The sequence below is a fragment of the Triturus cristatus genome, chromosome 4_1 (assembly GCF_964204655.1).
Source record: "Triturus cristatus chromosome 4_1, aTriCri1.1, whole genome shotgun sequence".
Lineage (NCBI taxonomy): Eukaryota > Metazoa > Chordata > Amphibia > Caudata > Salamandridae > Triturus > Triturus cristatus.
Window position 1 is genome coordinate 421,634,988 of NC_140585.1, and position 21,050 is coordinate 421,656,037.

Sequence of the window (21,050 nt, forward strand, 5' to 3'; positions counted from 1 at the left end):
GACCGAAACCCCACCCCAGCCGTGTATGTACGCACCAAACCACCACCCGTGTATGTACGCACCAAACCACCACCCCAGCCGTGTATGTACGCACCAAACCACCACCCGTGTATGTACGCACCAAACGCCCACCCGTGTATGTACGCACCAAACCACCACACCAGCCGTGTATGTACGCACCAAACCCCCACCCCAGCCGTGTATGTACGCACCGAACCACCACCCGTGTATGTACGCACCGAACCCCCCCCCAGCCGTGTATGTACGCACCGAACCACCACCCGTGTATGTACGGACCGAACCCCCACCCCAGCAGAGTATGTACGCCCCGAACCCCCACCCGTGTATGTACGGACCGAACCCCCACCCCAGCCGTGTATGTACGCACCAAACCCCCACCCGTGTATGTACGCACCAAACCACCACCCCAGCCGTGTATGTACGCACCAAACCACCACCCGTGTATGTACGCACCAAACGCCCACCCGTGTATGTACGCACCAAACCACCACACCAGCCGTGTATGTACGCACCAAACCCCCACCCCAGCCGTGTATGTACGCACCGAACCACCACCCGTGTATGTACGCACCGAACCCCCACCCCAGCAGAGTATGTACGCCCCGAACCCCCACCCGTGTATGTACGGACCGAACCCCCACCCGTGTATGTACGCACCAAACCCCCACCCGTGCATGTACGCACCGAACCTGCTATAAGAATGGGGTGTGCAAAACACCCCCAGCAGTGCCCAGACACAGGAGGGGTGGGTGCAGGGTCCTCCCAGCAGTGCCCAGACACAGGAGGGGTGGGTGCAGGGTCCTCCCAGCAGTGCCCAGACACAGGAGGGGTGTGTGCCTATCACTCCCAGCAGTGCCCAGACACAGGAGGGGTGTGTACCTATCACTCCCAGCAGTGCCCAGACATCGGACAATATACCCCATCAACAAGTTCAGTGACCTACAAGGGTGATACCCCAGATGCAGGCGGAGCCATCGCTGAGCCAGCATGGCTATATTGAAAGGCAACCCTCACACATCCAGGAAATGTAGACACAGCACAGCACAGCATTTGGGAGACACCCTGCAGGAAAAATGGCCTGGGCCACAGAGGACGGAACACACCTTGGGACAATGTCACCATACAGTGAGAGCAAACATGACCAAATACCATTTGCAGAGACCTTTGTGATGGCACGCAGATGGCAGGGTACACCCCATGAGCAGCACACTCCAACATTTCACAGACCCCTAACACATTATCACCACCCCAACGCAGGGAGCACCAGCACCAACAGCAAGTCCAGGAAAGCATCAGTGTGCAAAACAAAAAGAAAAGGCTTTATTCAGCAGGAAAATATATCAGAGAAAATGTCCACTATGTACAAGGGCCATGGGCCAGCCCAGCAGCAATGTCCGGGGGGGGGGTACACATCGGGACGTGTGTCCCCTAGCTTGCCTGCACAGTTCACAAGTCCATTTCATCCACAGAAGAGGGGGCATCAGGGGGGAGGGTGGAAACAGGCACCGCAGGGACAGGAGGGGAAAGGGTAGGTGTTGTGGGTGCAGGGAGGGATGAATCTGCCACAGGGGGGGTGCCAGCGCCAAAGGTGGAGGACAGAATGGCGCTGCACACGTCGGCAAGTTCCCCCAGCGACTCCCCCGTACCCAATCCAACCACAGGCCCCAAGGAGGGGGGGGGGGCAAAGGGATGGGTCGCAGCGCCACTGGGGGAGGGTGTGGACAGGGTGGGGGACTCAACTCCCCTGGCCGGGTCCCGCCTCCACCGCTTGCGGGGTGGTGTCATCCTGGGGCTGGGGGGCACACTCGCAGTGGATGATGCTGTCACTGACTGTTGGCCAGGAGAGCTAAGGGGAGTGGATTTGGAGGGAGTGGGTTGTGTGGAATGCGGACTCCCACTGTGGCTGCGTGTTCTACGTTTCCCCCCCGACCCAGTGGGTGTGCCTTCCTCACCCTGTGTGTGCGTGACAGGAGGTGTGCGCTTCGACTTCCCTGGTGGTGTGGTGCCTGTGTCTGTTGGGGTGCGTGCACGCTGACGTCTGGATGTGCGTGGGACAGGCACGGGAGTGGGAATTGTGGATGGGGCAGGGGTAGGGGGTGTTACGCAGCGCTGCAGGAGATCCAGTGCTGCAGTCAGTGTGGAGTCTATGGACCTCAGCAACTGCCGTTGGTCAGACTGCGCAGCCGACATGCCCTCCATGTATGCCTCCATCTGGGTCAGCACCTGGGTGTGGGCATGGAGGACATTTAGCATCGCAGTCTGACCAACCTGCAACTGCCTCAGGATGTCCACAGACTCCGCACTCACCGCAGCAGTGGTGACAGGGGCAGGGGGTGCGGTGCCTGGCAGGAAGGAGACATGTGGGGACCGAGCACGGAGGGAAGGGCCACGAGCATGTGGGAGGCCGGTGATGGAACCTGAGGTGGCGGGGGGATGTGGAGGGCTGCCATCAGCTGGGGGGGCAGACTCCGCCACCTCTGGGAGCTCAGCCTCGGACCCGTCTGCGTCATAGTCTGTGTTGGCAGTCAACAGGTCCTCCGCCTCACTCCCTTCGGCCTCCGTGCCACTCCATGTGCCAGACAGGACAGCACTGCTGGTACTGGTGCTCAATCTCTCCTCCCGGTCCGTGCTAGTGTCTCCTTCCGTGTCCCCCGGCGATGCTGTGGGCAAGGTGAAGAGACAGGAGAAAATCAGACACCTGTACACTTATGTCACATGAGTCAAATATACATAGGTCACATTGCATAGCCTGAAAAGCAACAGGAGTAACACCTACAAAACAATGTACACATGTAGGCCATGGAACACACAGTTTTTCTACCCACCATGCCACTGAGACACAATGGAGATCATGACACAACAGCAAATCACTGCACCTGAAATTTTAGAGAGGAGTCAGCCTCTGGGGACAAATGTGCACAGCACCTGCACCACACTGCGTCGTCAAAAAGGGATGAGCATGAATCATATCCATTTACTCTTGCCGCATGCTGCAAAGGCAATACATGAAACCAGGCCACACATGACAGGGTCACTGCACCTTGAGCGTATGTCCAGTCAAACATCACACACAGGCTAAACCCAGCAAGGAGGATGAAGCTTCTGACATGTAGGCCTTGTACGCACAAACCACCCACACCTGAGACAATCTCATTGAGACGGAGAAAGTATGTACACCTCTTACTCTGGGATGGAAACACATGGCCTCCACTAATTCATGACTGTAAACACACAGCCCCTGGTGGCCATGTCCACACATCATTGACAGGCAAACATCATCAGATTGTCTCAACAACACACACAGGTAATGCCCACTGTGAGTATGCACAAGCAAAATGGGTCCCCCTGTACAGTGGACACATGTAGCAACCTGTAGGTCCTAACAGTTGAGCCCAGGGTACAATGCCACCCTACGCAACCCATGGCAAAGACACAGTGAATGGCCATATTGTTGGATGACGCACATGATACCTAGGAAGAGGTGCCCCAGGGCACAGTAGTGCCCACACTCCTCCATGGTCCAGGATGGACATGACTGCAAATTAAGCAACCGTCCCTGCACTTAGCAGGCCTCCCACTCAGGCACATCATGTCAGAGGGCACACAATTGGACATGCATGCTGGAAGGCTGTACATTTTGGAGACACACCCCTATGTCGTGATTCACAATCAGTGCCAAGTGACATGGACACCACAATGACTGAAATTGGCCATGGCACACGCAAGGTCCCCATACCTGTGGCACATCACCCCCACACATGATGCTGATAGCATAGGGCACCTGCATGAACTGCCTGCATAAATAACCTTGTGCAAGAGTGGCGACAGACCAGGGAACACATTGCAAGGAGGGGAAGGGAGGGAGTGAGAACAGCACTGTGCTACTTTGTGGAGAAGTTGACGCACTGCACAATCAAACCCTGGCAGTGTATCCATGCAACTGCACACTTACATTGGCTGGGGACACACAACTGACACACATGTACCTACCCCCTTCCTGCTGCTGCCTCTCCTGTAGGCGCCTGTCCATATCGGGGAAGACCACCGCCAGCACACGCTTCTGGATGTGGGTCAGACGACGGCGGCCACGGTTCTTACGGCTCTCAGGTGAGTCCCCCAGCAGGAGCCGTGCAATCCTCCTCGTCCAGCACCGGATGTCCTGCCAGCGTTTCCTCACCTGAGACAGGCTCCGCCTCCGACCCTCTGTACCCCTCACGGCACTGACGGCTTCCCTCCAGATCTCCCCCTTGGCAATGGCGCCTACCTGTGAGGATGCAAAAGAGAGAATACATTAATCCACATGAGCAAAGACACAGAGACACACATATAGAACAATCCTCATTATGAACAGGCCATGGTATGCATGCAACTAATTGCACCTTTGTCATAGGGACATTATCCACTGTGGAAGGCCAAATGCACTACGTGCCAGTGGAAGCACACGGGTGGCATGAGGGGTACCACACACTCACTGACCAGGGATCACACTGTGCCTCACAGGCTACACCAGGATTATGTACAGCACCTCACAGCAGTCACCTGCCCCAGCACACTGATGCTACCTCAGCAGAGTACACAGACACACACAGGTACAGGACAATCACATGGCATTGCCAACTGCGGGTACACACCTCACTCTGCCCATGTGCCAGTAGACGTGGGTGTCACAGGTGTGGGGCTGGCTCAGCACGGCATGCACACAGCACTGCTCCCTGCTCACATCCGATGGCCAGGCCATATCCATCCCTCATGCTGCTTGTGTGCAACACTCCCCATATGCACTCACCCACATGACAGGGGACTAACACACACACCAATGTGCAGGGGACGAACACGGCCTTTGGACACTCACAGCACAGGTACACTGAACAAACACACATCCATGGGTACTGACACCTGTCACACTGGGGGGAACACAGGATCACATCAGGACTGTGGAAACAACATCCCCAGGAGGAGTATGCAGGCAGAATGTGGCATGCACCTTGCATTCATTGTCACAGTAGGCACTATGCAAGTGAGGAGTGCACACAGGAAACACAGCATGCTCTGCATGGGTGACATGAGGCCTTCCACACCCTGGGACCCACTCCAAACAACAGTGCATGTCTGTCACACATGGACACAATGCCAGAAGTCACTGTCACACAAAAGGGGCACAGTCTAAGCTAGTGGAGTCTGCACTCACCTGAACCCCTGGTCGACCATACAGGCTCTGGAACTGTGGGAGGATCACATCTATCAGGGCAAGGTTCTCCTCCTGGGTGAATGGCTGTGACCTCTCCACAGTCCTGGACATGGTGCCAGAGGAATCACTATCAGCAGCAGTGGTCAGGGATGAATGGATGTGCAGGCAAGTGCTCTCTCATGGGACCTGGCTGCCTTATATATGCCTGGCTGGCCTGTTCATGTATAGGAGTACAGATTGATTGGTCAGTCACATTAGCATCCTACGTTTCATCCAATCCCTTCAAACCTACCCCAGTGTGTGGCTTTGCATGGTTTCAGTTTTGATAATGATGTCAAGTCAACATCCACATTGCAACAATGTAGATTCTTTCAAACTGACTTCTGCTGTGCACCTGGTGCTCAAATTCAAAAATTTAACTCAGTCTCCATGGCAACCATCAGGCATTTAGGCCCTTATACTTGTCCCTCATGTGTCCCCTATGTGTTTTCATACATTTACACACAGGTACGGTGCGTTCCACGCCCTAGGGCACCCCACAAGCAGTGATACCGACCGTACATGCGCTTGTACGGTCCGGATCACAATATGGGCGCTGGCGTATGCGTACGCCACAGTAGTACGGACTGTACACGCGCTTGTACGGTCCGGATCACAATATGGGCGCTGGCGTATGCGTACGCCACAGTAGTACGGACTGTACACGCGCTTGTACGGTCCGGATCACAATATGGGCGCTGGCGTATGCGTACGCCACAGTAGTACGGACTGTACACGCGCTTGTACGGTCCGGATCACAATATGGGCGCTGGCGTATGCGTACGCCACAGTAGTACGGACTGTACACGCGCTTGTACGGTCCGGATCACAATATGGGCGCTGGCGTATGCGTACGCCACAGTAGTACGGACTGTACACGCGCTTGTACGGTCCGGATCACAATATGGGCGCTGGCGTATGCGTACGCCACAGTAGTACGGACCGTACAAGCGCGTGTACAGTCCGTACTACTGTGGCGTACGCATACGCCAGCGCCCATATTGTGATCCGGACCGTACAAGCGCGTGTACAGTCCGTACTACTGTGGCGTACGCATACGCCAGCGCCCATATTGTGATCCGGACCGTACAAGCGCGTGTACAGTCCGTACTACTGTGGCGTACGCATACGCCAGCGCCCATATTGTGATCCGGACCGTACAAGCGCGTGTACAGTCCGTACTACTGTGGCGTACGCATACGCCAGCGCACATATTGTGATCCGGACCGTACAAGCGCGTGTACAGTCCGTACTACTGTGGCGTACGCATACGCCAGCGCACATATTGTGATCCGGACCGTACAAGCGCGTGTACAGTCCGTACTACTGTGGCGTACGCATACGCCAGCGGCAATATTGGCCCAGGGACCCTATACACGCGCTCCGAGCGTATGTACGGTGCGTATAACAACTGTCAGTGGTGACAGGCGGCACACAGACAGGAATGGAGCGGACAGGTATTGCCAAGGGTGGACACCAATGCATTGTCTGTGCAATACCACCTGTGTGTGACACAGGTGTGTCAGGATGTGATGTGGCACTTTACCCCTGAGGTGTGGGCAAAGCACATGTACGATGAGCTGTGTACACATGTCGTGTGTGATGGTGCGCATTGTACCACACATCCCCTGCACTCCTTTGACATGTGTGCATGTCGTACACACTAGTGGAGCCATGAGTCACTTGCATGTCCCAGTCACGGACACCCGCACCTGTCCCCTGATGCCAGGTACACGGAATATTACATATGACACGTGTATGGCTGCGTTGCATGCTGCAACCATGTCATGTGTGTGGCATGTCTTTCCATGATTTTGCTGTAGGTGTGTGATTCAATGTGTCAGCAGTTGCTGCTGCCAACATGTGTCTGTGTGTCGATGGGCATGGCACACTGTTCCGCACACCAGCCCACATATGTGATTTGCCATGAGGTGTGTATGTATCCAACTACACGGAGTATCAACACAAGTACATATCCACATGCTCCCTATGTATGTTCTGTCTCGACATGTACTCCTCAAAGGCAATGTGTGTGGCCTGTCCTATTCCTATGACATGTGACCAGTGCATATCGCATCCAACTACCTGTCTGTACCATACGCATACTACCTCTGCACATGTGTGGATGTCTGTGAATCCTGTGATGCGTGTGCATGTTCACTTACACTGGCCCACAGCTAGTCTCATGCCATGTCATCGTGATCTTGCCCCCCTCCGTTAGTGGCTGTCCCTTGGTAGGAGTGTAACCTGACTGGCGTTCGTGTCCAGGAACTGTGGCACAGACCTGACTCACAACGTGGCATATGTGTATTGGCTGTGTAACATGTGCTCAGTGCATTGACGATGTTGTTGTACAGTGCTCACTCTTAGGTGTTCCTTCCATTTCACTGCAGGGCTCCGCCTCTCCCTCGACGTATGCCAGACATTGCTGCCCTGCATGAACGGGACTGTATACGCCGCTACAGATTCAGCCAACGGTTGATTGATGAGTTGACTGGCCGGCTGGAAGCACAACTCCTCCCGCGCCACAGGTATCCAAGTGCACTGACACCCAAGTTGAAGGTGATGGCAGCCCTACATTTCCTTGCCACGGGTACGTTCCAACATACCATTGCTGATGTCGGGGGCATGTCCCAGACGATGTTCAGCCGTGTTCTGCATGATTTCTTAGAGGCCATGTTGGTTCACCTGGATGAGTACATTAAATTCCCAAATCGTGAGCAGTTGACAGATGTCAAGCGTGAGTTCTATGCCCTGGGAGGGATGCCCCATGTCATTGGGTCCATAGATGGGACACATGTTGCGTTGGTACCACCACAGGCACAGGAGGTGGTGTATAGGAATCGCAAACATTATCACTCCATTAATGCCCTTGTGGTGTGTCTGTCCAACATGGTGATTTCACATGTCTGTGTTCGCTTTCCAGGATCAGCACACGATGCCTTCATCATGAGGCGTAGCAGGGTGCCAGAAATGATGCTGCAGCTGCGGAACGAGCGAGCATGTATTGTTGGTGGGTAGACTCTGGCAGTTCTGTGTTTGGCGTCATCTTCCAATCTCACTGCCTGTGCTGACACACTTCTGTCCATGATGTTTCCTTGTAGGGGACGCTGGCTATCCCAACATGCCATGGCTGATGACGCCTGTCCGCAACCCCAGCACGGCTGCCGAGCACCTCTACAACAACGCACATGGGCGGACCAGGAGAGTCATTGAGAGGACGTTTGGACTTCTGAAGAGCCGATTCCGGTGCCTCCACAAGACCGGCGGAGCACTCCCATATGCCCCGGTGAAGGTGTGCAAGATCATCATCGTCTGCTGCATGCTGCACAACATGGCAGTGGAGGAAGCTGTTCCACTCATACTGGATCAAGATGACCAGGACCATCCACCCGTGGAGGATGAAGGGCTTGGTGACGGGGCAAGTGATGTGGAGGAGGAGGAGGCTGTGGAGGACATGCGGAGTCGGCTCATACGCAACTTCTTTGCTTAGTGGTGAGTTCCAGTGTCTGAGTGTGCACGCATTGGGCCGTGTGTGGCATGTGTTGCAATGTGTGTGTCCATCTGCATGTCTGCCAAGTGAGTCAGTGGTGTGTATTGAAGTGTCACTCAAGTGATGGCGCAATGGAAGGATGTTGTCTGAGGGTCATCATTGTCACCTGTCATGTTAACAACATGATACGTGTTAAGTACATGCTTGCGGATGTGCTCCTTTGTGCTGAATCCTTGTGTGTCTCTCTTCCACAGGTCCATGTGCATGCTGTCTGCTGGTGGCATTGTTGTGCTCCTGCTACTCCTCATGAACACAGCGACATGTGCTGATTCAGCGTCACATGCACGGGCAAGTGTTGAAATCTCCTCAGGGTAAGGGATGCCTCACGTCGTTTTGGGTGTGTGAATTGTTTGTAGTCTGTGTGCACTTCTCCGGTTCATGTGTGTTCCATTTGCATACATGGTGATCCTACATGGGGAACATGACATGGGGCAGGCTTCACCTGGAGCCATGCTCAGACTTGGTGACTGTCATGTGGCAGGGGATTGGGGATTGTGATGAGGCCATCATTGTGTGTAACACTGCCCTCGGAAACATACAGGTTGCACCGGGTTGACATGGTGTGTGATTGCCCCATCAGGGCCTCAATGGTGTATAGCGGCCTCTCCGTGGCAGCAGGGGGTGTTTAGCTGTTATCCGTCACTTGTGTGCCAGGTCAATGGGATGCCAGCATCTGTGTTGCAATGGGGGGTGCCAGTGTTGCTCCCACATGTACATCCACATGACCTGTGTATGTGTTGACAGAGTATCATTGTCATTCCAACACACATGACTAATAAATTTGTCCCTCTGTCTCCAAGGTGCCTCTTCCCTGTCAATGGTGCCCTGTTGCCACTGTGCGTGCCGCAGGTCTGGCATAGTTTTCATAGGTGGTGCATATGTGTCTATGTGTAGAGTGACAAGATGCTAGGGGTTTGTCAGGGAGTGGGAACTGTATTATGCACAAGATGCACAGTTCCATCCACCTCAAGGCAAGAGAGACCATCCCCCAGGGAAACTACAACATCTGTGTAGAATCCTACCCTGCAGTCTACGGACATGTGCCTCACGACTCCCATGGTACTTGTCCATATCCGGAGTGCATCTGCACAGCTCTGCTACTGCGTCGGGCAACCAGGCCACATCAACGTCCTAACGGGATGGGGGGAATGTTTCACAGCCAGCTGCAGGATGACCTTCTAGATCCACGCCCACACTCATGATGCAGCCCACAACCCCAACACAACCATGTGGCACAGTGATCCTAAACTGCATTCTGGCATCTCCATGCATCCAACCTTGGCCTAGCCACCATTCTCAACATCCGCCTGACGCAAGCATGCTGCACATTGTAGGGACACATGTCTAGACATACCTGGGAGCGGCAAGCCAGGTCACTCCACATGATCCCTGACCTCTGCGCATGACTGTTGCTCCCCTGAATGTGTCTGTAGCCACAGTTGTGCGGGAACCACTCAGCTGGTTGGGCCCAGCACAGGTGAGTTTGGTACTCCATGTCTGTATCAGATGAGACATTGGGACCCATGTGTGTCCTGGGCAAGACTGCGACCCCACGGTTTGGATGGTTGGAGTTAATTCTGAGATCAGGCATGCTTTGACTGTACGACACACACATGTATTGTAATAATGTAGAATCACGGCATCATCTTGTAAGTGTGATTAATTTATTTGTGGTGGGGTACGGGTTTGTGGGGATGACAAGAGGTGCACAGCGGGAGTGTAGAATCCAAAGTTCACTGGGGGAGTTGGTATCCTTGTCGTAGCAAAATGTCAGAGTCCATGCCACAGTCTTCGTCAACATAGGTCAGACAGTGACCAGCAAGTCCATGTGGCAGACAATGTCATGTGCTGCTATTGGGCCAGAGGGCCAGGTGCCAGGCCAGGTGACCTGGGAGATGGTGATGTTCTGCTGACTCTCACAGTCTTTTTCGTGGACGACCCACCTTCCTGCGGGGACCCTCGGAAGCAGTCCGTGACGATGTCTGTGACGCTCCGTCGGATGAATCCTCCTCCTCCTGATCCCTCCCTGTGTCTGGTAATGGCCTTCGCCTGGTGCCACAGGGAGGGTTGCCCATGTTGTCGGCAATCCGACGGAGTACACCGGTCATTTGGGTTTGCACCGCCACGAGCTCAGCCTGTCTATCCTCCATCCTTCCTTGGTGTTGCAGTTGACAGGCATGTTGCTGGGACTGCAGGGTCTTCATCTCCTGGAGGGTCCCCTTGATGTCATTGAGGGTGGACGCAATCTGGTCCATGCCCCTGGTGTCACGCCGGTATGTATCCAGGATGTTGCTGACCTGGGACACTACCGGGTCCTGAGCTGCCTGGTCAGGTTCGCGCCTCCGCCGTCCTCCACTCCCGCCACCCCTGCCCACGTGCACCTGGCCTGCCGTTGTGGGTGCATCGGGTCTCCGGGACCCCTGAGGGATGGCATCTGCGTTGCCGCCTGCCTCCTCCTGGGTGCCCGGAGGACCGTGTCCCTCCTGGGCAGACTGGCTGGGTGGTCGTGTGCGGGCAGGGCTCCTGGACGTCTCCTGGGATGTGGCAGGAATGGGGGTGGTGGTTGGCACAGTTGTACCTGACGCAGGTGCTGCAGGTGGTTGGACACCAGAGGGGCCAGGTTGGTCTGGGTCATCCACGGAGTGGTGAGAGTCATCGCTGGCGGTGGGGTCATCATCCCGCGGAGCCTGGTCCTGTGTGACTTCCCCCCCAGTGTTGGGGGGTGTTCGTCGACGTTGACCTGTGTGTGAGAGAGACAATGTTGACAGTGTCACATGTGGCATCCATGTTGCATGCATTTCTGATTTGGCACTCTTCCTCTGGGTAGTTGGATCTGTCCTGCATTCCTCTCACAGTGCACTTGTGCATGGCTATGTCCCTTGGCCACAGCTGTCAGGGCTTTACGCATGTGTGAGACACAATCTTAGTTGATGCATCTATTTGGGTACACAGTCAGCAGTGTGGTGTGCGGGCGTAGCGAGCCATGCAGAGGCGCCTTACGTGTTGCACTGTACGTGGCCAAATGGTGTTTTGGCAAGGCAATTTGATGTTGCAGGTAGGGGACTGAAGCATTTGTGACAGGGTTCTTACCGACACGGTGGGTGGGTATACTGGGTGTGTGGTTAGGTCTGTGCCTGCAGCACGGATGGACTCGTGCACAGATTGACACATGGACCGGTCTTCATCTACGGAAGGGGGGGTTGAGGCACTGCCAGACCTGGTCTGCATGCACACAGTCCACCGGCTGACGAGTGGACATGGCCACACCACCCAAGGGTGATTTAGTCTCCCTGTGTCTCCCTTCCTCCCTCCCTCTGTCACCCTCCTCCCTCCCTCTGTCGGTCTCCCTCTGTCACCCTACTCCCTCCCTCTGTCTGTCTCCCTGTGTCCCCCCTCTGTCTCCTTCCCTCTCATTCCCCCTCTCCCTCCCTCTCTTTGTCACTCTCTGTCACCTCAGGCCAGCTTCCTGGGCACACACAGTTAGCCGGTCTTTGAATGGCCATTGGCTTGTTCATGTGAGTTAGTCCCTGTTCTCCGGGCACCCATTGGGCAGTGTGTCTGAGTGTAGGCTGCTGCTGTGGCGGTGTGTGCTGAGACTCTATCAGAGCGATGCATCTTCATTGTCTGCTGTTATGTGCAAATTGTGCCTTCAGACCCATGGCATCCTGCATGGCAGCCATCATTTGCAGGCAAGACAGTACTGTGTGGGTACACACAGTTTGTATGGCTGTGCCCTGGGCCATATGGGCTGAGGGCATTGTTGTGTGCTTGTGAGTTGCTCAATGTTAGTTTTGCTGCCCCCACTCCCAGCATCGACCACATCCTGTGTTGTGTTGGTGTATTGTGTGGCCTGTGACTTGGCATGGCCCTGATTGATGCATGGGGCATGGAGGTGCCAGTGGCATGTGTGTGTTTGTGGAGTGTTGTTGTGTCCGGTGGTGGCTTGGGGGGGGTGGCATGCATGATTGATTGTGTATGGCATCCCCCCCATGTGAGGTGAGTTGTTTGTGTACTCACCAGGGTCTGGGAGTCCTGGCAGTCCGTGTAGTCCCTCCACCGCCAGCGTGGACATCACCTTCTCCTCCCAGGGATGGTATTGTACCGGTCTGGGGGGCGGCCCTCCTCCAGTGATGTTCCCCTGGTTGTGATTGTCAGTCATCTTCCTCTTGACCGTCCTCCGCAGATCGTACCACCTGGATTGGCACTCGTGCCTGGTCCTTCTGGTTGTCCCAACAGCATTCACAGAATCGACGATCCTCTGCCACATGGCGGTTTTTTCGGATATGCTGGTCTGTCTGACCAATGTCCCAAAGAGCTGTGGCTCGACTCTGAGGATTTCGTCGACAAGGATCTCCAGCTCCTCCTTTGTGAACTTTGGATTCTTGGTGGTGGACATGGCGTGGGGTGTGGTTGTGGGGGTGTGGGTGTGGATGGCTGTGGGTGTGTGGGTGTGGTAGTGGAGGTGTGTGTGTGAATGTGATGAGGGGGTGTTTGTGTAGGTGGTTGTGTGAAGGTATGCAAGTGTGAGGTTCAAGTATGGTGGTGTGGGTCGTCTGTGGGCTCTGGCAGCAGTGGGTCTGTTGCAAAGGCTCATGGTTTGTGTGTGTGGTCCATTTTTATTGGTCCATTTGTGGGTGTGGCTGTGTTTGAAATTTGTGTGGGTGTGTTATGAGGAGTGATTGAGTTTTGGGCCTCTGTTTGGCAGTTTGGCAGTTGCAGGTGAGTGTATGTGATGTTTGTGGGGTTGTTGGGCCTGTTTGGTGGTGTGGGGAAACTCTACTTGACTCTCCTTGTGTAAATATGGTTTGTCCGGGTTCAGTACGTGTTTTTTTGGCGTCAGTACGGTCCGTACATGCACTGGTGGGGGTGCGGTCCGTACATTCCCTGGTGGGGTGGTGGTTAGGTGCGTACATACACGGCTGGGGTGGGGGTTTGGTGCGTACATACACGGCTGGTGGTTCGGTGCGTACATACACGGCTGGGGGGGGTTCGGGGGCGTACATACACGGCTGGTGGTTCGGTGCGTACATACACGGCTGGGGGGGGTTCGGGGGCGTACATACACGGCTGGTGGTTCGGTGCGTACATACACGGCTGGTGGTTCGGTGCGTACATACACGGCTGGGGGGGGGTTCGGGGGCGTACATACACGGGTGGGTGTTTGGTGCGTACATACACGGCTGGTGGTTCGGTGCGTACATACACGGCTGGGGGGGGGGTTCGGGGGCGTACATACATGGGTGGGTGTTTGGTGCGTACATACACGGCTGGGGGGGGGTTCGGGGGCGTACATACACGGCTGGTGGTTCGGTGCGTACATACACGGCTGGGGGGGGTTCGGGGGCGTACATACACGGGTGGGTGTTTGGTGCGTACATACACGGCTGGTGGTTCGGTGCGTACATACACGGCTGGGGTGGGGGTTTGGTGCGTACATACACGGCTGGTGGTTCGGTGCGTACATACACGGCTGGGGGGGGTTCGGGGGCGTACATACACGGCTGGTGGTTCGGTGCGTACATACACGGCTGGGGGGGGGTTCGGGGGCGTACATACACGGGTGGGTGTTTGGTGCGTACATACACGGCTGGTGGTTCGGTGCGTACATACACGGCTGGGGGGGGGTTCGGGGGCGTACATACACGGCTGGTGGTTCGGTGCGTACATACACGGCTGGGGGGGGGGTTCGGGGGCGTACATACATGGGTGGGTGTTTGGTGCGTACATACACGGCTGGTGGTTCGGTGCGTACATACACGGCTGGGGTGGGGGTTTGGTGCGTACATACACGGCTGGTGGTTCGGTGCGTACATACACGGCTGGGGGGGGTTCGGGGGCGTACATACACGGCTGGTGGTTCGGTGCGTACATACACGGCTGGTGGTTCGGTGCGTACATACACGGCTGGGGGGGGGTTCGGGGGCGTACATACACGGGTGGGTGTTTGGTGCGTACATACACGGCTGGTGGTTCGGTGCGTACATACACGGCTGGGGGGGGGTTCGGGGGCGTACATACACGGGTGGGTGTTTGGTGCGTACATACACGGCTGGTGGTTCGGTGCGTACATACACGGCTGGGGGGGGGTTCGGGGGCGTACATACACGGCTGGTGGTTCGGTGCGTACATACACGGCTGGGGGGGGGGTTCGGGGGCGTACATACATGGGTGGGTGTTTGGTGCGTACATACACGGCTGGTGGTTCGGTGCGTACATACACGGCTGGGGTGGGGGTTTGGTGCGTACATACACGGCTGGTGGTTCGGTGCGTACATACACGGCTGGGGGGGGGTTCGGGGGCGTACATACACGGCTGGTGGTTCGGTGCGTACATACACGGCTGGGGGGGGGTTCGGGGGCGTACATACACGGGTGGGTGTTTGGTGCGTACATACACGGCTGGTGGTTCGGTGCGTACATACACGGCTGGGGGGGGTTCGGGGGCGTACATACACGGGTGGGTGTTTGGTGCGTACATACACGGCTGGTGGTTCGGTCCGTACATACACGGCTGGGGGGGGTTCGGGGGCGTACATACACGGCTGGTGGTTCGGTGCGTACATACAGGGCTGGGGGGGGGGTTTGGTGCGTACATACACGGCTGGTGGTTCGGTGCGTACATACACGGGTGGGGGTTCGGGGCGTACATACGCGGGCGGGGGGTGGTGGGGTGTTCGGCGCGTATGCGGGCACATGTCTCCATGGTTGCTATGGGAGTTCGGTTCGGACGGTGTTTTTTGCGTACGGTTGTGAAATGGGGAGGACGGGAGGGATCGTACTTGCGCAGTCGGACTTTATTTTTCCGCACGGTGGGTTTCTCGCCCGGGGACGTGTCGGTGACTTTTCCCGACCCGAGGACGTGTGGGGAAATCTTCCCAATGCGATTCGTATGGACTTTTTTCCGTTCGAATCGTACTTGGCAGTTTGTACGCTACTTTGACGATTCGGACGGAAAAAAATCCGGATACGAGTCGGACGGGGAATTTTTTTACCGGATCGGAATTGGCACCAAAATGTCTAATTTCTAGTGAGACCTAAAAGCAGGTACATTCTTCTTTACTTTTTTCCTGCTACTGTGTTAATGGCCATTGAGATCATGGGTAGCAAGGTAGGTCATGGAAATCTAACTGATGTTAATTTACAAAGTATAGGTTACTAGCTAAACTGTTTTACGATATATTATAAGCATGTTAATGAGTGTGAATGCTGCCTGCCTGCTTCAGTGTTGTATTCAGGGCATATCTGTGGCCTTTTGGTAGGATTTACTCACTTAAGATTCAGGTTTGGAAGCTAACACAGACACCAGAGCCAACTGAAATCATGATCCCACAATGCACATAACATATCGCTATACACTCTCCCCATCCCCTCCCCCCCACCCCGGGACAGGACAGCAGGGTGCAAGGTTGACGACTTGCTACAAGCTTATTTAACATACACACAAAAGGCACAGCACATGGCTCAAACATGCATGCATACACATACAAACACACACACAACAGTAACCACAGTGCATTGGCATTGGAAGATTGTCATTCTCTCATGCACACAATCAGCACAAGCACCACATGGGCATCTCAAATATAGGCTTACATTACACACTCAGAACCAGTACCATTGGCACTGGCAATGTATGCCTCCCTGACACACACAAAACAGGTATAGAGTAGGTGTGGGCATAACTCGTATAATTCACTGTAGCGTAATCATATGGATGTGCCCCAAAATTCCACAAGATTGAATTATGCGAAAAGAGTTGTTCTGCATTTAGAATTATTTTCTTAGGGCAAAAATACCCCCCCCTGTCCAAAATGGATGAGAGGATGCATTTTAGAACTAGAGTTAAATGCTACTGGTAGGTTTTCCCCCACTTCCTCTTAGCATTTAGTACTAGTTTCTTGGCGCTAACTGCACCCTTGCATCAAAGAGTAAAGCAAGGATGCATTTTGCTCCAAGAAAATGGCAATAAATGCAAAAAAAATATAAACAGAGCACAAATAGCCACTCACACTCACTAGATGTGCTCTTGCAAATCACTCTTAAATACGTGAGCAGGTGTGATTGCATTATTATCGGTAATTCTGTGTGAAGGAGTAATCCACAATTACCAAAATGAATCCAGTTATCTCAGAGTAATTGAAATTTCGCCAGGCCTAGTATAGAGCAAGCAGCGGAACAATCATAACAAACACACACACATACACAAGCACAGTCACAAACCACACACAAGCATACACACTTGCTTTCTTGCAAAATTACAGCACACATACATGGAAAAGATACCGCATGGGCATCAGAGTGCTAAGTTTCCGCCATGGAAAGGTATCATATTTTTCTGGAACACACAAAATAGGCCCAGCAGTGATAATGGGGTTAGGTTGTCAGCTGCATGGTGGGATGGGATGTCTCCAAGACAGATTCACACTGACCTCATTCTTGGTTTCCACTGGTGGTGATGCAATCCTTGGAAAGGTCAGTGGGTACTCTGATTACTTTGAGTTCTATGCCTTTATCAAAGGCATCAGCCAAGTACTAGTACTGGCGTCAGAGCAAACAGGAGCAGGAAAATATGGTACTGCAGTGAGCTGAGGATCCTGAGAAGAAAGAAGCACAGCACTGACGGGGTGAGGATACTGTGGCCAAACCATAGGATCACTTAGGACAGGAAAATAATACTGTCGGAGAAACAGAGCCTGAGAGAGGGGATTGCACACAGTCTGCTGGTCACATTGCTTATTCATTCATTATATCTTAAATTTGAGCACAGCTAGAAGAGCATTACTTTGAAGGGAGTTAAAGGAGTGCCTTGTGGCCTCAGACTCTAGGTTTCCAGAAAATGCTACTCTCAGTTGCATGTAGAGACTTATTGGCAGCAAGTTGCGCTTCGCTACTAAGGAGAGAGAAGTGTATATAGCTGGGTTTCCAATAGGCCACCTGTTATATGCACCATGAGAGGACTTTTGCATGGGGTTTTTCGGCACCACGTACAATGATTTCTTTGTGACAGATGCTCTTCTGCTCTATGGCTCCGGCTCCTTGTACCGCCTACCTTGCGGCCCCAAGTCCTAGGTTTAGAGAAGCAATGGTATGCATTTGTATGGATTAATTTTTCATTTCTTAATCATATGTATTTAATGTAAAGCTTTAGATTCATACACACACTCCTTGTTAAGTGTACCCATGTCCCAATAAGGCAAATCACCATTTGGACCTCTGTAGTCTGAGGTGACTGCATGCCACGGACACAGCCCATGTCCAGTCTTGGTCCTTCACAGAATAAATCAGTGCATGCTGAGAGTTGGAGCTTGTTTTGTTGAATGGAAGTGTTTGGGTTAACACACAGGATAATGTTTTGCAAAAGAAAAGCTCAGAAGTGGATAAGTGGAGTTCCGGAGATATGCCCAAGATCTTAAATGTGCCCGTAAAACAATGGGGTACGCCCTATTTTGCTGTCGGCATGCATTTTGGTGAAAAATGGCTGGCCGACTGTGCACCTTCATCAGGACCACACTGTGCATACCTGATCTTGAGAAGCCCCATTGTAGGAAATTATCCAATTCGAGTATAACAAACACTCTAGTACCTCCATGAAGATAACCCATAAATAAACTGGTAGTGTTCTTCTAATGTTTTTGTAATCATCACAAAATCCTAGTTAGTTATACCTCGACCTTTATAAGAATACAAAAAAGAAGAATCCCACCTTCCTATAGTTAGTACCATCCATCCTTTACCAAGTGCACCAAAATTGACTAGATCCTCCATAACTTAGAGAGTGAGAGAAACAGTTGCATCCCCACATACTGTGAGTACCACTTCCTTAGTTTCCCAATATAATGGCATCTGTGAAGCGTTTGTTAACCATGTTATGTGGCCCTTGTGTTACATAAGCCAAGCTTTGTAGAGTAAAAGCTATATCTTATAATGGAATGGCTACACAATAAGGTTATCTAACGTGACATGAAGGCAGCTGGTCATGGACTTGCAAGAAACTTCCGTCCTCACTGTGATATTTCAGAAATTAAAATTGTACAACAGAACCATTTTCCATTATACTCCAGAGTAATTTATTCTTATCACTTTTCAGAAAGAAGAAATAACAGGATATCAAGCAGTAAGAAATACCACTGGTGACACAGGAGTGCCCTGGACATGTTGCAACATATTCTCCTACTGGTCTGCATGTCTTAAATACAAGAGCAGCAAAAGGGAGAAGCTGGTTGCATGCATGTTTGGGAAACTATCATGAGAGAGCAAGAAGGCGTCATCTTGGATTTGGGCCAATAACTAAAATCCAAGATGGTGCTCACATAACCCAAACAGGAATCACCTTCCTTTTTGTCAAGGACAACAGCTTTCTACCTTGGGCCATCCGGCCACCAACATCCTGGATAGCAGCCGCTCTTGAGCTTCGGGCTCCATTCCCTGTGCACCATGACCTCATTGGTAACTTTGGCATGTGGCAAGCCCATAACAGTATTTCCCCCTCCTAGAACCCCAGGTTTAAACAGGTGATGTTGGAAAACTCTTTGACTCAAAATAGGAGCATGGACTGCTTCAGCTGGCTCCCAGGCCTGGTCACATTCTGGATAACCCTTTGATCTAAGTAAATATTGATAATTTCCTCAACAAAAATGAGAATCAACTATTTCTAAGCCCAAAAGATCTGACTGACCATCAATATAGTTTGGTGGAGTTGGCGGAGGAACTTGAGAAAATCTATCAGGTTGTAACTGGGTCACATGGAAGGTAGGGTATCTCTTCCAGGTTTCAGAGAGCTTAAAAGAAACAGTAACCAGATGTATTCTTTTTATGATAGAAGAAAGGGCTTAGAATGTGTGGGCTAAACTTAGATTGATCATACATTATCGATAGGAACTGAAAAGACAACCATATGTTATCACCAAATTGATACTCAGGTTACGGCCAACTATGTTTGTATGCATGTCTGAGCATATTCTAGAGGGAAACCACTTGTGGCTGGTGTCTAGGGATGCTGGAGAGTTGCCTCCCTAGCTCAAACATACAATAAAGATAATTTGCTATTGCACCTGCAGCGGAAAAAATTAAAACAAAGGAACTGACAAATCTGTAATTTCAAGTGTTTTCATTTTCGTTGTCTGTGTTGGCAGCAACACTGCGTGTCATCAACAAATAGAAGTGGAGAGTTCTGTGAATTGTGCATGCCTGAGGGGGCTTTACATTTAAGTTCCCTTCAGACATTCGCAAGCCATATACATGCTACACATGCTCAAATCATTGCACCATATATGAAGATATGAACATGCTCGGGCCGTGACATTTTTCAGCCCTGTCACCCAATCAGAAGCCAGGTTAGAGAAGGGAGTGAAGCAGGATCAGCCCCATCCCTATACTGGCTTTTAATAGGGCTTTCAACAGGCCTGCTTTCCGACAGACACCTAGAGGGAATATCTGTGGAGTTCACCAGTAAAGGTAAGTGGAAGGAGTCGTGCTGGCTGTGCCACAGTAAACTGCAGGCTACACACAATAGATTGTCTCTGATTTGGAAAGAAAATCTCAGAAATAGGACCCTGAAATCCCCTTAAAAGACTTGGGGTTTGTTCACTTTGCTCAAGGCAGGTACTTTCGCCCCACCAACTTGAAAGTTCACCAGCCGCTCTTGAGTGAAACCCTTGCATACAGAAAACATGGAGAGACTTTAGTATCACTACGGAACATTATTATATGCAAACACAACTATGTGAAGTCATTCTACCCAGTTGCCATTTGTAGCACTGCGAAATAACTTAGATGTTGCTGCAGGGTCTGATTGGTCCTCTCCAAGAGTCCATTATTTTGAGGCTGGAACCCAGATGATAAAGCTTGAGATATAACTAGGGATGAGCTGAAGGTCTTCGAGAAATGGGACATAAACTGTGTTACCCTGCCTGAGACTAGTATTTCTGGGAATCCAAGAATGTCTCATAAACAGATAAGGTTATTTTCTTGGCACTTGGTAATTTAGGTAAGGCAGAAAAAACCCACAGTAACAATAACTACAGTTTTACCTTCAGTAAGAGACAAAGCCACAATAAAAACAAATAGTAATATTGGACCAAAGTCCTGGAGCTGTTTTTAGAGGTTGAAGAAGTCCTATCATTTTTTGATGGGAATTCCTTAACTGGATGCAAACTGGGAATGCCTTTACATAGTGTTCCACCGGCCAGGCTTGGCCACCAAAAATGTCAGGTTACGAGTTCTAAATTCTTATTGAAACCTCTGTGACCA